Source organism: Triturus cristatus, chromosome 2_1 (genome assembly GCF_964204655.1).
Source record: "Triturus cristatus chromosome 2_1, aTriCri1.1, whole genome shotgun sequence".
NCBI classification, from domain to species: Eukaryota; Metazoa; Chordata; class Amphibia; order Caudata; family Salamandridae; genus Triturus; species Triturus cristatus.
Genome location: NC_140581.1, coordinates 968,271,743 through 968,291,625, shown reverse-complemented (window position 1 = coordinate 968,291,625; position 19,883 = coordinate 968,271,743). Strand labels below are relative to the sequence as shown.

Here is a 19,883-nt window from a genome sequence, read left to right as displayed (position 1 = left end):
ACAAGAGGTCAGGAAATGATTGTATAGCGAGGTGTTAGTTTTGTAAGGCAGTGGCCAAGGAGTTAAAATTGTGATATGCACCTGTTTCAATAAAGCGGCCTTTTTCACACACAATAAAGTGGTCTGGTGTCGGCTTGCCCCCCCACTCCCCCTTAATTCCCAAAGCAAAAGACACACAGATGATGGATGGAATGCAGAGATCTCTGTACTGGGGTGAAAGTATGATATTGTTCTACATTCTGTCCATCAATAATTGTTTTTGCATTTGTCACGGTATTTAAAGATATTTATTTGTCGACCAGCTTCAGTTTCGAATTTCGATGTATCAGATAGCGCGTTCTAGGCTCAGTGATTGTACAAAGAAAAGCGCTAACAAACTATGGCTGTCAGAGAGCACAGATGTTGCTTTCGGACCCACGCCCGCTTTCATAACCACGCCTTTAATGCACTCTGCTAATAACCCGCCCTCCGTGATTTGCAGTTGCCGGGAAGACTTCTGAGTGACGGCTCTTGTCCCGCCCCAAAACTAAGTGTCAACACAAGACAGCATGCATGCATAGCACATACACTCTGACCCTGAAAGTTGGGCTTTAAACGTGAGACATGAGCTGCAGTGAAAAAGTAATTGTAGGTGAGACATATGCTTAAGCGGGAGTCACTTCGTTTTAAAGGCGACTTAAAATGTTGCCATATCACAGCATTATTTTGAAATACCCCTCATTCTGACGCACACTATGCCTTGGCAAAGGGTGAGAGCACACTAGGAGCCTTCTGTGGGGGGAGTGCCGGTCAAGGAAGCCGATAGAGGCATCTCCCACGGGGCACGGCCGCTCCCCTTGCGTTGTCAGTGCTGGGCGGGCATAGAGGGCGGTCCCGCCTAGCAACGTTGACAGATCGCGGAAGCGGAAGCGGCAGCGGCTGCAGCCGGTCTGCAGCGTGCGGAAGAGCAGCACCGGGATTCGGTGAAGAGGCCAGCGGGCGGTACTGGAGCGAGCAGGTGGGGGCAGCAGGGGCGCAGATACCCGGGGTGTGTGTGCGAGAGGACTGTGTGTTGTCCAGCAATACAATGGCATGCCCTGTACCTTCGTCTTTCCAGACCTAGTCTCCCCTCTAGGTTGCTGCCTGGTCTATATACTCTCTGCAGAACCCCCAATCCTTTCCTTGAGCCAGACACATCTCCCATGTCCAAACCATCCTCACAGAGCTTATCGTGTCCCTCCCAGAGCCCACTTCTCTCCAATCACAGGCCCCCTCACCCACATTGTTTGCTCGGTACTCTTTGGGTCTGCTTGGCACTACCCGGATCCACTTTGCGTTGCCTGGGGTCCACTCATCTGTAACTGTTCCCACTTGAATTAATTATTAGGGGGCACACATTGGGCTTGAGATGAAACTGGCGAGGACCCCAGTAAACGGGACATGTGGGGCGCTAAGCATGGGCAATGTGGGCATCTGCCCAGGGCTCCGCGCTCAGGTCGAAAACACGGGTCCCCTCTTGTGTGACATGCCCCCTCCCCAATCCGATCACATCAAAGCACTTCATCAGGGGTAGTATGCTCTAAATAAATTTAATTACAAATGTCATTTTTAAGGGAGGTGGCTTGACCTCCCTGGTCCAAGGGCATGGTGACATTCCTGAGTTGCAGGGGTGGGGGAAGGAAAGCAGTGGGTGCAGAAGGGATCAGCAGGAAAGACAACAATTGGGTTGGCTCACAATGTCTGGGGCAGGGCAGCACCTCTCTTAAAAACCTGCCCGAAGCCTTTCTTACTCTTTCTGTTTTGTGTTGCCAGGCAACAAAAGGGCCCCTATGTTCCAAGGACCAACTGGACATTATCAGGAGAGGTGGGTTGTGGGGATAAGGGAGCAGCCATAAAAGACTGGCATGATAGGGCAGTGTTTACCAAACCTCAGTCCACTGGGCCTTGAAGCGCTGCATCAGGCTGCAAGGTCCAGGTATGGGGCCCCCTCTCTGGGCCTTGCAGCCATTATCCAGTGCTGCAAGGTCCAGGGCAGGGGGCCTCCTCTCCTTGGCCGCAGTGATACTCTATTGCTGTGATTCCCTGGGGTTGAAACTCAGATGGATGAATAAGCGGAAGGGTGGATGGATTAGTGAAAGGATGGATGGATGAGTGAAAGGGTGGGTGGATGGAAGAGTGAAAGGGAGAATGGATGGATGGAGTGAAAGGGTGGATAGATAGATGAATGAAAGGATAGATAGATGCGTGAAAGGATGGATGAATGAGTAAAGGTTAAATGAGTGTAGTAATGGATAGGAGTGAAAGGGAGGGAGGATGTATGGAAGAAAGGATGGATAGATGAGTGAAAGCGTAAATGGATGGATGAGACTGAAAGGATGGGTGAAATTATAAATGGATAAGGGAAAGGATGGAGTGAAAGTGTGGATGTATGAGCAATAGGATGGATGATTGAAAAGATGAATGGATGGGTGAATGGATCAGTGAAGGGGTGGATGGAGAGATGGATAGGTTTAGATATGGATGGGAACACGGATGGATGGGCCGACAGAATGGGGAAAGACTAAATGATGGAAGAACGAATGGATGACAGAATGTAAGGGAGAACTGGTGTATATCAATGGGTGGATAAAAGGATGAATGTATAGATGCTTAGATGGAAGAAACAAGAAAGCTTTTCAGGGGAGGGTTGCAATGACTTGCTTGGTGTCATAAGAGCTTTGGTTCAAAGTTGGGAGTATTTTAATTTTCTGTGTACTCCCTTGCCTATGTGTGACATTTCTGTATTTGCCTTGTGATTACGTATGACATATCTACATCATATGTATGACATTTTGAATGACACCCAACTGCTACTTTAAAGTTACTTTAGTACTTGTAATTTGTAGCATGTTTTATTTTAAGTTCAAGGTTCTAGAGAGAGCCCTATTGTGCTGTGAGCTGTGCTGGAGGTGTATAATGTGTTTGTAGCAATAGGCAAGGTGTCCAAAATAAACTGTCTATAGTGTATTGTCGGTGCCATCTTCAACAGAGTTGTAGAGAAAAGCACCTTTGTGAACCGTGTCAGCTAGTGCTAGCCTCTCGGTATGGTAAACCTATTGAAGCTCTCTGCAATGCCCCTATAAACAAAGTCTGACTCCCTATTTTAAATCACACTTGCAGACACACCCAAAATGTGCTCAGTATAATGGGGCCGATACAGCAATCCCCCCCCTTTTTCACCACTACAGCAAGAGCTCTTTGGTAACATCCTTGCAGCAATGTGATGCAAGCACTTCTTAATGATTCCAAGAGTATATAAGACTAATTCACTGGGGATGAGTAAGGGGTCAGCTTCCAGTTTCCAGCTAAGAAATGGAGCTGTTCCGTAGTAGTCTTGAGGCAAAACCAAATTGCTGATATTGTTTCTCTGTCCAGATGATACAAAGCCCTAAACTCTCATCACTACGGCACAGATAAACAGCACTGGTATACTGCTGCAAGAAACGCACACTTGCGTGAACAAACTCACCCCAAAGCTGTCCACTGCCTTATCCTCACAACTGGCTTCACTAATGGTTCTGAAATAAGTGCATCATCAAACCTTCTTTTCCAGTCACAGTAAAAGGGATTTATATGAAAACTGTAACTTTAACTAGCACAGATTTCCACCAGAGGAGGTCTCAATTTGCTTCTTTATACCACATGTAAGTAGTTAATCCTGCTGTTATATTCTTGCATTCTGGAACTTGCCTTTTCATTATCATAAATGCAGCAGTACAAGATCCAAATGAAAGGAATAAATCAAATGATGTATTAGTTTGGGAACTGTAAAAATTCACATTTTAAACAGCATTTTCAGTCCAGGGGTGATCTTAACCCTTCTTTGATGAACTGTGATTTATAAAGCTTTTAAATAAAAATGGAAAGGTACATGTATTTGAACTCACCTTTATTTCGCTATGCCCGGTTCCATAATTTTTACCATAGTGATGTCATTCAATTAATTTTCCGCAGTGCTGTGGAATTTTTATCATGCACTAATCTGTAAACAGTCAGTTTAACTTTGATTAAGGTAATCCATATTTGTGAGATCTGTGCCTAGCTTTTCCATTCAATGTGACTATTGTAATCCACTTAATACAGCTTTCAAATAGACAGACATTTCATTTGGGTGTTTAGCTTTTTCTCAGTGTTATTGAGATCCACTTCTATGTCACTTCAGTGATACCAAAGTAGATTAAAAGTTCTGTGAAGTTACTTTCTATGATGTCACTTACAAATTATAGGGACCTCACATCTTCCCTTTCGCCCGGGGCCCCGAAAGTCCTAGGAATGGCCCTGGGGTCACCTGCAAAGGGTCATTGTGAAAAAAGTGTGTGCATGTATATGCACGTTTGTATACAGATGTACATTTGTGCATATATATATATATATTCACTGAAAAAACCATAGGTTTCACACATGTTATAGTTAGCTGGACATTTTACTGATAAAAAACCAATGAAATTCCCCCGTTATAGTTACTGTAGGCAACTATAACTCACGCGACCGCAATCCTCTGCTGATGACGTCAGATATTACATCACTGATGACATATGTGTCTTTCTGAAAAATAAATATTTGTAATATATGTATAGCTAAAATTTAATGGAAGAAGACATGGGCAAATAAGTGTCTAAATACAGTATTAGCATCAGCAGAGGATTACGGTCGCGTGAGTTATAGTTGCCTACAGTAACTATAACGGGGGAATTTCATTGGTTTTTTATCAGTAAAATGTCCAGCTAACTATAACATGTGTGAAACCTATGGTTTTTTCAGTGAATTTGCAAGGTTTTTTAAATGCTAATTCCTAACTATAACGTGTGTGAAACCTATGGTTTTTTCAGTGAATTTGTACGGTTTTTTAAATGCTAATTTATTTATGTATTATTTTTTTTATATATTTATTTTACAATAAACTACGTATTAAAAATTATAAAAAAAAATTTGGGGGGTTTTCACCCTGCGAATTATTATTTTTTTTTTTGTAAAAATTTTTTGTTTTGTGTTTTTCAGGGTGCGCGCACTGTGCGTGCACCCCCGCGATTTTTAAAAAAAAAAAAATTTTTTTTTTGCCTTCGGGGTCCTTCAGGGACCCCCTGACAAAGGCTAGGGGGTCAGGAACTCTCTACCCTGCCCCCTTTTCACGTTCGCCACCTTCCTTTTTCACTCTCGCACTGAAAACAAACAAAATGGCGGCCGACACTTCCTGATTTCGACCGATTCGAACGTTGACTAACATGTAACCACCAATCAGAATTACGCTCGCGCACGTTAGGGTGCTCGCACGGTGCTCGCACGGTGCGCGCACCCTGCGCGCATATAGATATATATATGCATTTAAATGCTATTTTCTCCGGAAATACTGAACAGATTTACACCAGACCTGCAAAAGGCACTTCCTTGACCTTATGGCTACCTCTCTGCCAAATTTCAAGTAATTCTGTTCAGCCGTTCGGGCTGTAGCTGTGTCTAAAGGTCCAATGGAAAAATGCATGGGAAAAACGCGTTTTGGGACCCCCCTTTTATCTCAGCCCCCGCTTGACGAATCCCCCCGAGACTTTCAGGGTAGGAGCGGAGCGGAGCGCCCCACCTATTTTGAAAAATTTGCGAAGATTCGTCGACCGGCGCCAAAGTTATTCAAAATAGAATGTTGCGGATTTCCTATGGAAACGTGGTCCTAACTATAACTACCTACTGGCGACCGCCAGTAGGTAATATATATATATATATATATATATATATATATATATATATATATATATATATTCACTTAAAAAAACATAGGTTTCACACACATTATAGTTTGGAATTAGCATTTAAAAAACCTTGCAAATTCACTTAAAAAACCATAGGTTTCACACATGTTATAGTTAGCTGGACATTTCACTCGTAAAAAACCATTGAAATTCCCCCGTTATAGTTATTTCAGATAACTATAACTCGCGCGCCCGCAATCCACTGCTCATGACGTCACATATTACATCACTCATGACATGATCAGTGGCATCACTCATGACATCACTGATGACATCATCCTTGTGATAGAGTGGCGGTCGCGTGAGTTATAGTTATCTGAACTAACTATAACGGGGGAATTTCAATGGTTTTTTACGACTGAAATGTCCAGCTAACTATAACATGTGTGAAACCTATGGTTTTTTAAGTGAATTTGCAAGGTTTTTTAAATGCTTATTCCTAACTATAACGTGTGTGAAACCTATGTTTTTTTAAGTGAATTTGTAAGGTTTTCTAAATGCTAAGTTATGTATGTTTTATTATATTTTTTATATATTTATTTTATAATAAGCTACCTATGTATATAGTTATAGATTGACTGTATCCTGTAATATGGAATGGCTCGTTTAAAATGTTTTTTTTTTTTTTAAGTTTTTCACCGTGCGCGCGCGGTGCGCGCACCCCGCGATTTAAAAAAAAAAAAAAATGTTTTTTTCACCCTTCGGGGTCCTTCAGGGACAAAGGCTAGGGGGCCAGGAACTCTCTACCCTACCCCCTTTTCACGTTCTCCACCTTTCTTTTTCACTCTCACACACAAAACACACAAAATGGCGGCCGACACTTCCTGATTTCGACCGATTCAAATGTTGACTGACATGTAACCACCAATCAGAATTACGCTCGCGCATGTTATGGTGCGCGCACGGTGCGCGCTTATAGATATTTATGTACTTTTAACTGCAATTTTCTCAGGAACTACTGAACAGATTGACACCATATATGCAAATGGCACATGCCTGACCTGAGGACTACCTCTTTGCCAAATTTCAAGTAATTCTGTTCAGCCGTTCGGGCTGTACCTTCGACTAAAGGTCCTATGGGAAAATGCATGGGGAAAACGCGTTTTGGGACCCCCCTTTTTTCTCAGCCCCCGCTTGACGAATCACCCCGAGGCTTTCAGGGTAGGAGCTGAGCGGAGCGCCCCATTAGTTTTGAAAATTTCGCGAGGATTCGTCAACCGGCGCCAAAGTTATTCAAAATAGAATTTTCAGATTTCCTATGGAAACTCGGTCCTAACAATAACTATCTACTGGCGACCGCCAGTAGATAATATATATACATGTATATATACACACATTTACGTGTGTCTATGCAGGTATAGATGTACACATATATATGAAGGCTCATGTAGAACCTCAACGAATTACGGCTTTTCAATGAGTGCTAGTTGGACATATTAATGTGAGTTGCAAGGTGCGATTTCTGTTTTCACCCTCCATGAGATCATATGATCCTCCCACTGAGTTTTCACATATTGTTCCTAGACACACCTAGCCCTTCCATCCATAACTTACCATCTGCAAACTATGCAGCTCTCCCCAAGAGACTATGCAGCTCTCGCCAAGAGACTATGCAGCTCTCGCCAAGAGACTATGCAGCTCTCGCCAAGAGACTATGCAGCTCTCGCCAAGAGACTATGCAGCTCTCGCCAAGAGACTATGCAGCTCTCGCCAAGAGACTATGCAGCTCTCCCCAAGAGACTATGCAGACCTCCCCAAGAGACTATACATCCCTCCCCCATTGACTATGTGGCCCTCCCCCAGAGACTATGAAACTCTAACCCATAGACTATGCTGCCCTCCCCCAGTGACTATGCTGCCCTCCCCCAGTGACTATGCAGCACTCCCCCAGTGACTATGCAGCACTCCCCCCAGTGACTATGCAGCACTCCCCCCAGTGACTATGCCGCACTCCCCCCAGTGATTATGCAGCCCTCTGTCCTGAGACTATGCAGTCTTCCCTCCCGAGACAATGCAGTCTTCCCTCCTGAGACTATGAAGTCTTCCCTCCTGAGACTATGCAGTCTTCCCTCCTGAGACTATGCAGTCTTCCCTCCTGAGACTATGCAGTCTTCCCTCCTGAGACTATGCAGTCTTCCCTCCTGAGACTATGCAGTCTTCCCTCCTGAGACTATGCAGTCTTGAGACTATGCAGTCGTCCCTCCTGAGACTATGCAGTCTTCCCTCCTGAGACTATGCAGTCTTCCCTCCTGAGACTATGCAGTCTTCCCTCCTGAGACTATGCAGTCTTCCCTCCTGAGACTATGCAGTCTTCCCTCCTGAGGCTATGCAGCCCTCCCCTGAGACTATGCAGCCCTCCCCTGAGACTATGCAGCCCTCCCCTGAGACTATGCAGCCCTCCCCTGAGACTATGCAGCCCTCCCCTGAGACTATGCAGCCCTCCCCTGAGACTATGCAGCCCTCCCCTGAGACTATGCAGCCCTCCCCTGAGACTATGCAGCCCTCCCCCCGAGACTATGCAGCCCTCCCCCCCGAGACTATGCAGCCCTCCCCCCCGAGACTATGCAGCCCTCCCCCTGAGACTATGCAGCCCTCCCCCCTGAGGCTGTGCGGCCCTCCCCCTGAGTCCATGCCGTCCTTCTCCCGAAACTATGCCACCCTCCCCTTAGATACTATGCAGCCCTCCCCTTAGATACTATGCAGCCCTCCCCCTTAAATACTATGCAGCCCTCCCCTTAGATACTATGCAGCCCTCCCCCTTAGATACTATGCAGCCCTCCCCCTTAGATACTACGCTTCCCTCCGCCTTAGATGCTACGCAGCCCTCCTCCTTAGATGCTACGCAGCCCTCCTCCTTAGATACTACGCAGCCCTCCTCCCTAAAAGGCTATGCAGCCTCCCACTTAGAGGCTATGTAGCCCCCCCTCAGAGACTGCGTAGCCCTCCCCATAGAGACTACACAGCACTCTTCGCTTAGAGACTACGCAATCCTCCTCCAGAGACTATGCAATACTTAATCCTGAGACTGCAGCACTGCCCTATGAGACTGTGAAACCAAATGCACAGAAACTATGCAGCTCTCTCCCCAGAAACTATGCAGCTGTCTCTCCTGAAACGATGCAGCTGTCATTCCAGAGGCGATGCAGCTCTCTCTCCAGAGATGATGCAGCCCACTCTCCAGCCATATTTAGGCTTCTCCCCAGTGACTATGCAGCCCTCTCTCCTGAGACTATGCAGCCCTCTCTCCTGAGACTATGCAGCCCTCTCTCCTGAGACTATGCAGCCCTCTGTCCTGAGAAAATGCAGTCTTCCCTCCTGAGACAATGCAGTCTTCCCTCCTGAGACTATGCAGTCTTCCCTCCTGAGACTGTGCAGTCTTCCCTCCTGAGACTGTGCAGTCTTCCCTCCTGAGACTGTGCAGCCTTCCCTCCTGAGACTGTGCAGCCTTCCCTCCTGAGACTGTGCAGCCTTCCCTCCTGAGACTGTGCAGCCTTCCCTCCTGAGACTGTGCAGCCGGCCCTCCTGAGACTGTGGAGCCTTCCCTCCTTAAACTGTGCAGCCTTCCCTCCTGAGACTGTGCAGCCTTCCCTCCTGAGACTGTGCAGCCTTCCCCCCTGAGACTGTGCAGCCTTCCCCCCTGAGACTGTGCAGCCTTCCCCCCTGAGACTGTGCAGCCCTCCCCAAGAGACTATGCAGACCTCCCCAAGAGACTATGCAGACCCCACAGACACTGTGCAGCCCTCCCTCCAGAGACTTTGCGGCCCTCCCTCCAGAGACTATGCGGCCCTCCCCCCAGAGACTATGCGGCCCTCCCCCCAGAGACTATGCAGCCCTCCCCCCAGAGACTAAGCAGCCCTCCCCCAGAGACTATGCAGCCCTCCCCCAGAAACTATACATCCCTCCCCCATTGACTATGTGGCCCTCCCCCTGAGACTATGCAACTCTAACCCAGAGACTATACAACTCTCACCCAGAGACTATGCTGCCCTCCCCCAGTGACTATGCAGCACTCCCCCCCCCCCCCCAGTGACTATGCAGCACTCCCCCCAGTGACTATGCAGCACTCCCCCCAGTGACTATGCAGCCGTCTGTCCTGAGACTATGCAGCCCTCTGTCCTGAGACTAGGGGTGGGCGGAATTTGCGTAATCGCGTTACGCAAATCTCCGCGAAACGGTAAAAAATCTCCGCGAACATGCAGAAATTCCGCGAACACGCGGAATTGCTTGTTCGCGATACTTTTTTCTTGTTCGCGATCGCCGTTTGCGTACTTGGGGTGAAATATCTCGCGAACACGCATATTGAGAGCGCGAACAAGCAAAAAATTTCGCGAAGTTGCGGAACGTAGATTTTTTGCAATTTCGCGTTCTCCGCGGAACGCGAAATTACCCAAATTTCTCAAATTCCGCGACCGGAACGGAATTTACCGCCCAGGCCTACCTGAGACTATGTAGCCCTCTGTCCTGAGACAATGCAGTCTTCCCTCCTGAGACAATGCAGTCTTCCCTCCTGAGACTATGAAGTCTTCCCTCCTGAGACTATGCAGTCTTCCCTCCTGAGACTATGCAGTCTTCCCTCCTGAGACTATGCAGTCTTCCCTCCTGAGGCTATGCAGCCCTCTTCCTGAGACTATGCAGCCCTCTTCCTGAGACTATGCAGCCCTCTTCCTGAGACTATGCAGCCCTCCCCCTGAGACTATGCAGCCCTCCCCCTGAGACTATGCAGCCCTCCCCTGAGACTATGCAGCCCTCCCCTGAGACTATGCAGCCCTCCCCTGAGACTATGCAGCCCTCCCCTGAGACTATGCAGCCCTCCCCTGAGACTATGCAGCCCTCCCCCCTGAGTCTATGCTGTCCTTCTCCCGAAACTATGCCGCCCTCCCCCTTAGATACTATGCAGCCCTCCCCCTTAGATACTATGCAGCCCTCCCCCTTAGATACTATGCAGCCCTCCCCCTTAGATACTATGCAGCCCTCCCCCTTAGATACTATGCAGCCCTCCCCCTTAGATACTATGCAGCCCTCCCCCTTAGATACTATGCAGCCCTCCCCCTTAGATACTATGCAGCCCTCCCCCTTAAATACTGTGCAGCCCTCCCCTTAGATACTACACTTCCCTCCCCCTTAAATACTATGCAGCCCTCCCCCTTAGATACTACGCTTCCCTCCCCCTTAAATACTATGCAGCCCTCCGCCTTAGATACTACGCTTCCCTCCGCCTTAGATACTACGCAGCCCTCCTCCTTAGATACTACGCAGCCCTCCTCCCTAAAAGGCTATGCAGCCTCCCACTTAGAGGCTATGTAGCCCCCCCTTAGAGACTGCGTAGCCCTCCCCTTAGAGACTACACAGCACTCTTCCCTTAGAGACTACGCAATCCTCCTCCAGAGACTATGCAATACTTCATCCTGAGACTGCAGCACTGTCCTATGAGACTGTGAAACCAAATGCACAGAAACTATGCAGATCTCTCCCCAGAATCTATGCAGCTCTCTCTCCAGAGACGATGCAGCCCATTCTCCAGCCATATTTAGGCTTCTCCCCAGTGACTATGCAGCACTCCCCCCAGTGACTAAGCAGCACCCCCCCAGTGACTATGCAGCCCTCTGTCCTGAGACAATGCAGTCTTCCCTCCTGAGACAATGCAGTCTTCCCTCCTGAGACAATGCAGTCTTCCCTCCTGAGACTATGAAGTCTTCCCTCCTGAGACTATGCATGCTTCCCTCCAGAGACTATGCAGTCTTCCCTCCTGAGACTGTGCAGTCTTCCCTCCTGAGACTGTGCAGCCCTCCCCTAGAGACTATGCAGACCTCCCCAAGAGACTATGCAGACCCCCCCACGAGACTATGCAGACCCCACAGACACTGTGCAGCCCTCCCTCCAGAGACTTTGCGGCCCTCCCCCCGAGACTATGCAGCCCTCCCCAGAGACTGTGCAGCCCTCCCCCAGAGACTATGCAGCCCTCCCCCAGAGACTATGCAGCCCTCCCCCAGAGACTATGCAGCCCTCCCCCAGAGACTATGCAGCCCTCCCCCAGAAACTATACATCCCTCCCCCATTGACTATGTGGCCCTCCCCCAGAGACTATGCAACTCGAACCCAGACTATGCAACTCTCACCCAGAGACTATGCTGCCCTCCCCAGTGACTATGCAGCACTCCCCACAGTGACTATGCAGCACTCCCTCCAGTGACTATGCAGCACTCCCCCCAGTGACTATGCAGCACTCCCCCAGTGACTATGCAGCACCCCCCCCAGTGACTATGCAGCACCCCCCCCCAGTGACTATGCAGCACTCCCCCCAGTGACTATGCAGCACTCCCCCCAGTGACTATGCAGCACTCCCCCCAGTGACTATGCAGCACTCCCCCCAGTGACTATGCAGCCCTCTGTCCTGGGACTATGCAGCCCTCTGTCCTGAGACTATGCAGTCTTCCCTCCTGAGACTATGCAGTCTTCCCTCCTGAGACTATGCAGTCTTCCCTCCTGAGACTATGCAGTCTTCCCTCCTGAGACTATGCAGTCTTCCCTCCTGAGACTATGCAGTCTTCCCTCCTGAGACTATGCAGTCTTCCCTCCTGAGGCTAAGCAGTCTTCCCTCCTGAGGCTAAGCAGTCTTCCCTCCTGAGGCTATGCAGCCCTCTTCCTGAGACTATGCAGCCCTCCCCTGAGACTATGCAGCCCTCCCCTGAGACTTTGCAGCCCTCCCCTGAGACTTTGCAGCCCTCCCCTGAGACTATGCAGCCCTCCCCCCTGGGGCTGTGCAGCCTTCCCCCTGAGTCTATGCCGTCCTTCTCCCGAAACTATGCCACCCTCCCCTTAGATACTATGCAGCCCTCCCCCTTAGATACTATGCAGCCCTCCCCCTTAAATACTATGCAGCCCTCCCCCTTAGATACTATGCAGCCCTCCCCCTTAGATACTATGCAGCCCTCCCCCTTAGATACTATGCAGCCCTCCCCCTTAGATACTATGCAGCCCTCCCCCTTAAATACTATGCAGCCCTCCCCCTTAGATACTACGCTTCCCTCCCCCTTAAATACTACGCTTCCCTCCCCCTTAAATACTACGCAGCCCTCCTCCTTAGATACTACGCAGCCCTCCTCCCTAAAAGGCTATGCAGCCTCCCACTTAGAGGCTATGTAGCCCCCCCTTAGAGAATGCGTAGCCCTCCCCTTAGAGACTACACAGCACTCTTCCCTTAGAGACTACGCAATCCTCCTCCAGAGACTATGCAATACTTAATCCTGAGACTGCAGCACTGTCCTATGAGACTGTGAAACCAAATGCACAGAAACTATGCAGCTCTCTCCCCAGAATCTATGCAGCTCTCTCTCCAGAGACGATGCAGCCCATTCTCCAGCCATATTTATGCTTCTCCCCAGTGACTATGCAGCACTCCCCCCAGTGACTAAGCAGCACCCCCCCAGTGACTATGCAGCCCTCTGTCCTGAGAAAATGCAGTCTTCCCTCCTGAGACAATGCAGTCTTCCCTCCTGAGACAATGCAGTCTTCCTTCCTGAGACAATGCAGTCTTCCCTCCTGAGACTATGCAGTCTTCCCTCCTGAGACTATGCAGTCTTCCCTCCTGAGACTGTGCAGTCTTCCCTCTTGAGACTGTGCAGTCTTCCCTCCTGAGACTGTGCAGTCTTCCCTCCTGAGACTGTGCAGCCCTCCCCAAGAGACTATGCAGACCTCCCCAAGAGACTATGCAGACCCCACAGACACTGTGCAGCCCTCCCTCCAGAGACTTTGCGGCCCTCCCCCCAGACTATGTGGCCCTCCCCCCGAGACTATGCGGCCCTCCCCCCAAGACTATGCAGCCCTCCCCCAGAGACTGTGCAGCCCTCCCCCAGAGACTGTGCAGCCCTCCCCCAGAGACTGTGCAGCCCTCCCCCAGAGACTGTGCAGCCCTCCCCCAGAGACTATGCAGCCCTCCCCCCAGAGACTATGCAGCCCTCCTCCAGAGACTATGCAGCCCTCCCCCAGAGACTATGCAGCCCTCCCCCAGAGACTATGCAGCCCTCCCCCAGAGACTATGCAGCCCTTCCCCAGAGACTATGCAGCCCTCCCCAGAAACTATACATCCCTCCCCCATTGACTATGTGGCCCTCCCCCAGAGACTATGCAACGCTAACCCAGACTATGCAACTCTCACCCAGAGACTATGCTGCCCTCCCCCAGTGACTATGCAGCACTCCCCACAGTGACTATGCAGCACTCCCCCCGGTGACTATGCAGCACTCCCCCCAGTGACTATGCAGCACTCCCTCAGTGACTATGCAGCACTCCCTCAGTGACTATGCAGCACTCCCCCCAGTGACTATGCAGCACTCCCCCCAGTGACTATGCAGCACTCCCCCCAGTGACTATGCAGCACTCCCCCCAGTGACTATGCAGCACTCCCCCCAGTGACTATGCAGCACTCCCCAGTGACTATGCAGCCCTCTGTCCTGAGACTATGCAGCCCTCTTTCCTGAGACTATGCAGTCTTCCCTCCTGAGACTATGCAGTCTTCCCTCCTGAGACTATGCAGCTGTCTCTCCTGAAACGATGCAGCTGTCTCTCCTGAAACGATGCAGCTGTCATTCCAGAGGCGATGCAGCTCTCTCTCCAGAGACGATGCAGCCCACTCTCCAGCCATATTTAGGCTTCTCCCCAGTGACTATGCAGCACTCCCCCCAGTGACTAAGCAGCACCCCCCCCGTGACTATGCAGCCCTCTCTGCTGAGACTATGCAGCCCTCTGTCCTGAGAAAATGCAGCCCTCTGTCCTGAGAAAATGCAGTCTTCCCTCCTGAGACAATGCAGTCTTCCCTCCTGAGACTGTGCAGTCTTCCCTCCTGAGACTGTGCAGTCTTCCCTCCTGAGACTGTGCAGTCTTCCCTCCTGAGACTGTGCAGTCTTCCCTCCTGAGACTGTGCAGTCTTCCCTCCTGAGACTGTGCAGTCTTCCCTCCTGAGACTGTGCAGTCTTCCCTCCTGAGACTGTGCAGTCTTCCCTCCTGAGACTGTGCAGTCTTCCCTCCTGAGACTGTGCAGCCTTCCCTCCTGAGACTGTGCAGCCTTCCCTCCTGAGACTGTGCAGCCTTCCCTCCTGAGACTGTGCAGCCACCCCCCTGAGACTGTGCAGCCTTCCCTCCTGAGACTGTGCAGCCTTCCCTCCTGAGACTGTGCAGCCTTCCCTCCTGAGACTGTGCAGCCTTCCCTCCTGAGACTGTGCAGCCTTCCCTCCTGAGACTGTGCAGCCTTCCCTCCTGAGACTGTGCAGCCTTCCCTCCTGAGACTGTGCAGCCTTCCCTCCTGAGACTGTGCAGCCTTCCCTCCTGAGACTGTGCAGTCTTCCCTCCTGAGACTGTGCAGCCCTCCCCAAGAGACTATGCAGACCTCCCCAAGAGACTATGCAGACTCCACAGACACTGTGCAGCCCTCCCTCCAGAGACTTTGCGGCCCTCCCCCGAGACTATGTGGCCCTCCTCCCGAGACTATGCGGCCCTCCCCCCAAGACTATGCAGCCCTCCCCAGAGACTGTGCAGCCCTCCCCCAGAGACTGTGCAGCCCTCCCCCAGAGACTGTGCAGCCCTCCCCCAGAGACTGTGCAGCCCTCCCCCAGAGACTATGCAGCCCTCCCCCAGAGACTATGCAGCCCTCCCCCAGAGACTATGCAGCCCTCCCCCAGAGACTATGCAGCCCTCCCCCAGAGACTATGCAGCCCTCCCCCAGAAACTATACATCCCTCCCCCATTGACTATGTGGCCCTCCCCTAGAGACTATGCAACTCTAACCCAGACTATGCAACTCTCACCCAGAGACTATGCTGCCCTCCCCCAGTGACTATGCAGCACTCCCCACAGTGACTATGCAGCACTCCCCCCGGTGACTATGCAGCACTCCCCCCAGTGACTATGCAGCACTCCCTCAGTGACTATGCAGCACTCCCCCCAGTGACTATGCAGCACTCCCCCCAGTGACTATGCAGCACTCCCCAGTGACTATGCAGCCCTCTGTCCTGAGACTATGCAGCCCTCTTTCCTGAGACTATGCAGTCTTCCCTCCTGAGACTATGCAGTCTTCCCTCCTGAGACTATGCAGCTGTCTCTCCTGAAACGATGCAGCTGTCTCTCCTGAAACGATGCAGCTGTCATTCCAGAGGCGATGCAGCTCTCTCTCCAGAGACGATGCAGCCCACTCTCCAGCCATATTTAGGCTTCTCCCCAGGGACTATGCAGCACTCCCCCCAGTGACTAAGCAGCACCCCCCCCCCGTGACTATGCAGCCCTCTCTCCTGAGACTATGCAGCCCTCTCTGCTGAGACTATGCAGCCCTCTGTCCTGAGAAAATGCAGTCTTCCCTCCTGAGACAATGCAGTCTTCCCTCCTGAGACTGTGCAGTCTTCCCTCCTGAGACTGTGCAGTCTTCCCTCCTGAGACTGTGCAGTCTTCCCTCCTGAGACTGTGTAGTCTTCCCTCCTGAGACTGTGCAGTCTTCCCTCCTGAGACTGTGCAGTCTTCCCTCCTGAGACTGTGCAGTCTTCCCTCCTGAGACTGTGCAGTCTTCCCTCCTGAGACTGTGCAGTCTTCCCTCCTGAGACTGTGCAGTCTTCCCTCCTGAGACTGTGCAGTCTTCCCTCCTGAGACTGTGCAGTCTTCCCTCCTGAGACTGTGCAGCCTTCCCTCCTGAGACTGTGCAGCCACCCCCCTGAGACTGTGCAGCCTCCCTCCTGAGACTGTGCAGCCTTCCCTCCTGAGACTGTGCAGCCTTCCCTCCTGAGACTGTGCAGCCCTCCCTCCTGAGACTGTGCAGCCCTCCCCCTGAGACTGTGCAGCCCTCCCCCTGAGACTGTGCAGCCCTCCCCCTGAGACTGTGCAGCCCTCCCCCTGAGACTGTGCAGCCCTCCCCCTGAGACTGTGCAGCCCTCCCCCTGAGACTGTGCAGCCCTCCCCCTGAGACTGTGCAGCCCTCCCCCTGAGACTGTGCAGCCCTCCCGCTGAGACTGTGCAGCCCTCCCTCTGAGACTGTGCAGCCCTCCCTCTGAGACTGTGCAGCCCTCCCTCTGAGACTGTGCAGCCCTCCCTCTGAGACTGTGCAGCCCTCCCCCTGAGACTGTGCAGCCCTCCCCCTGAGACTGTGCAGCCCTCCCCCTGAGACTGTGCAGCCCTCCCCCTGAGACTGTGCAGCCCTCCCCCTGAGACTGTGCAGCCCTCCCCCTGAGACTGTGCAGCCCTCCCCCTGAGACTGTGCAGCCCTCCCCCTGAGACTGTGCAGCCCTCCCCCTGAGACTGTGCAGCCCTCCCCCTGAGACTGTGCAGCCCTCCCCCTGAGACTGTGCAGCCCTCCCCCTGAGACTGTGCAGCCCTCCCCCTGAGACTGTGCAGCCCTTCCATTGAGGCTGTGCAGCCCTCCATTGAGGCTGTGCAGCCCTCCCTTAAGGCTGTGCAGCCCTCCCTTGAGGCTGTGCAGCCCTCCCTTGAGGCTGTGCAGCCCTCCCCCTTGAGGCTGTGCAGCCCTCCCCCCTGAGGCTGTGCAGCCCTCCCCCCTGAGGCTGTGCAGCCCTCCCCCTGAGGCTGTGCAGCCCTCCCCCCTGAGGCTGTGCAGCCCTCCCCCCTGAGGCTGTGCAGCCCTCCCCCCTGAGGCTGTGCAGCCCTCCCCCCTGAGGCTGTGCAGCCCTCCCCCCTGAGGCTGTGCAGCCCTCCCCCCTGAGGCTGTGCAGCCCTCCCCCCTGAGGCTGTGCAGCCCTCCCCCCTGAGGCTGTGCAGCCCTCCCCCCTGAGGCTGTGCAGCCCTCCCCCCTGAGGCTGTGCAGCCCTCCCCCCTGAGGCTGTGCAGCCCTCCCCCCTTAGATACAATGCAGCCCTCCCCCTTAGATACAATGCAGCCCTCCCCCTTAGATACTATGCAGCCCTCCCCCTTAGATACAATGCAGCCCTCCCCCTTAGATACTATGCAGCCCTCCCCCTTAGATACAATGCAGCCCTCCCCCTTAGATACTACGCAGCCCTCCCCCTTAGATACTACGCAGCCCTTCTCCCTTAGATACTACGCAGCCCTCCTCCCTTAGATACTACGCAGCCCTCCTCCCTTAGATACTACGCAGCCCTCCTCCCTTAGATACTACGCAGCCCTCCTCCCTTAGATACTACGCAGCCCTCCTCCCTTAGATACTACGCAGCCCTCCTCCCTTAGATACTACGCAGCCCTCCTCCCTTAGATACTACGCAGCCCTCCTCCCTTAGATACTACGCAGCCCTCCTCCCTTGAAGGCTATGCAACCTCCCACTTAGTGGCTATGTAGCCCCCCCTTAGAGACTACACAGCAGTCTTCCCTTAGAGACTATGCAATACTTTCTCCTGAGACTGCAACACTGTCCTATGAGACTGTCCAGGGAGGATGCAGCTCCCTCCCCATGGAGGATGCAGCTCCCTCCCCATGGAAGATGCAGCTCCCCTACCCATGGAAGATGCAGCTCCCCTACCCATGGGACGATGCAGCTCCCCTACCCATGGGACGATGCAGCTCCCCTACCCATGGGACGATGCAGCTCCCCTCCCCATGGGACGATGCAGCTCCCCTCCCCCTGGGACGATGCAGCTCCCCTCCCCCTGGGACGATGCAGCTCCCCTCCCCCTGGGACGATGCAGCTCCCCTCCCCCTGGGACGATGCAGCTCCCCTCCCCCTGGGACGATGCAGCTCCCCTCCCCCTGGGACGATGCAGCTCCCCTCCCCCTGGGACGATGCAGCTCCCCTCCCCCTGGGACGATGCAGCTCCCCTCCCCTGGGACGATGCAGCTCCCCTCCCCCTGGGACGATGCAGCTCCCCTCCCCCTGGGACGATGCTGCTCCCCTTTCCCCGGGACGATGCTGCTCCCCTTTCCCCGGGACGATGCTGCTCCCCTTTCCCCGGGACGATGCTGCTCCCCTTTCCCCGGGGCGATGCTGCTCCCCTTTCCCCGGGGCGATGCTGCTCCCCTTTCCCCGGGGCGATGCTGCTCCCCTTTCCCCGGGGCGATGCTGCTCCCCTTTCCCCGGGGCGATGCTGCTCCCCTTTCCCCGGGGCGATGCTGCTCCCCTTTCCCCGGGGCGATGCTGCTCCCCTTTCCCCGGGGCGATGCTGCTCCCCTTTCCCCGGGGCGATGCTGCTCCCCTTCACATGGGGCGATGCAGCCCTCCTCCTTCCCGGGCGGTGCATCCCCCCCTTCCCCCGGGCGGTGCATCCCCCCCGTACCCCTGGCGATGCATCCCCCCTTCCCCCTTGGCGATGCATCCCCCCTTCCTCCTTGGAGATGCAGCTCCCCTTCCCCCGGGGCGATGCATCTCCCCTTCCCCCGGGGCGATGCATCTCCCCTTTCCCCGGGACGATGCAGCTCCCCTTTCCCCGGGACGATGCAGCTCCCCTTTCCCCGGGACGATGCAGCTCCCCTTTCCCTGGGACGATGCAGCTCCCCTTTCCCCGGGACGAGGCAGCTCTCTCTCTCTCTCTCTCTAGAGAGAGAGAGTGAGCTCCATCGTCCTGGGGGAAGGGGAGCTGCATCGTCCCGGGGGAGGTGGAGCTGCATCGTCCCAGGGAAAAGGAAGCTCTCCTCCTTCCCGAGCGGTGCATCTCCCCTTCCCCCGGGGCGATGCATCGAGAGAAAGAGAGAGATTGAGAGAGCGATTGAGAGATATTGAGATTGAGATTTTATCCGGAGACTATGCAGTACTCCAGAGTGAATGCAACCTTCCTCCCACTCAGAGGCTTTGCACTCCCCAGAGACTATGTAGCCCTCCTCTCTAGAGACTATGCAACCTTTCCACCATTCTTTATTGATTGGTTTAAAAAACCATTTACAATTTAAAACCAGCTAAATCGAACAATAAAAATTACAATAATAAGTGTTAAAAACTGCGGATTTCAAATTACTAAAAGTTAGAGGGACCATTATGGGCTAATAATGTTCTGCTGGAAGACATCGCTCTTGCTTTCTGATGTTCTGGTCTCCAATTTGGTTGTTGAGTCTGTTAACTCGGCCGCCATACTAAGATGAGGAGGGTTTGTATGTGGTTATGGCTTCAGTAGTTTTGACGCTTTGTGGATGAATTTCGTAAACCCAATGTTTAGCTTGGTGTTGTCTGGGTTAAGAGCGGCCATTAT

General features: G+C 52.7%; 1 protein-coding gene across 3 annotated transcripts in view; it reads left to right on the top strand.

Annotated features, from left to right (window-relative positions):
- Positions 1–859: 859 nt before the first annotated feature.
- The window catches only part of ZDHHC21 (zDHHC palmitoyltransferase 21), a 230,126-nt gene continuing 211,102 nt past the window's right edge, over positions 860–19,883 (top strand). The window contains exon 1 of one of the 3 annotated variants that reach the window (XM_085633770.1): positions 860–997. The gene's annotated coding sequence lies outside the window, so the exon portion shown is untranslated. The remainder of the gene's footprint in view (positions 998–19,883) is intronic. The other 2 variants (XM_085633781.1, XM_085633799.1) reach the window with 2 other exon arrangements.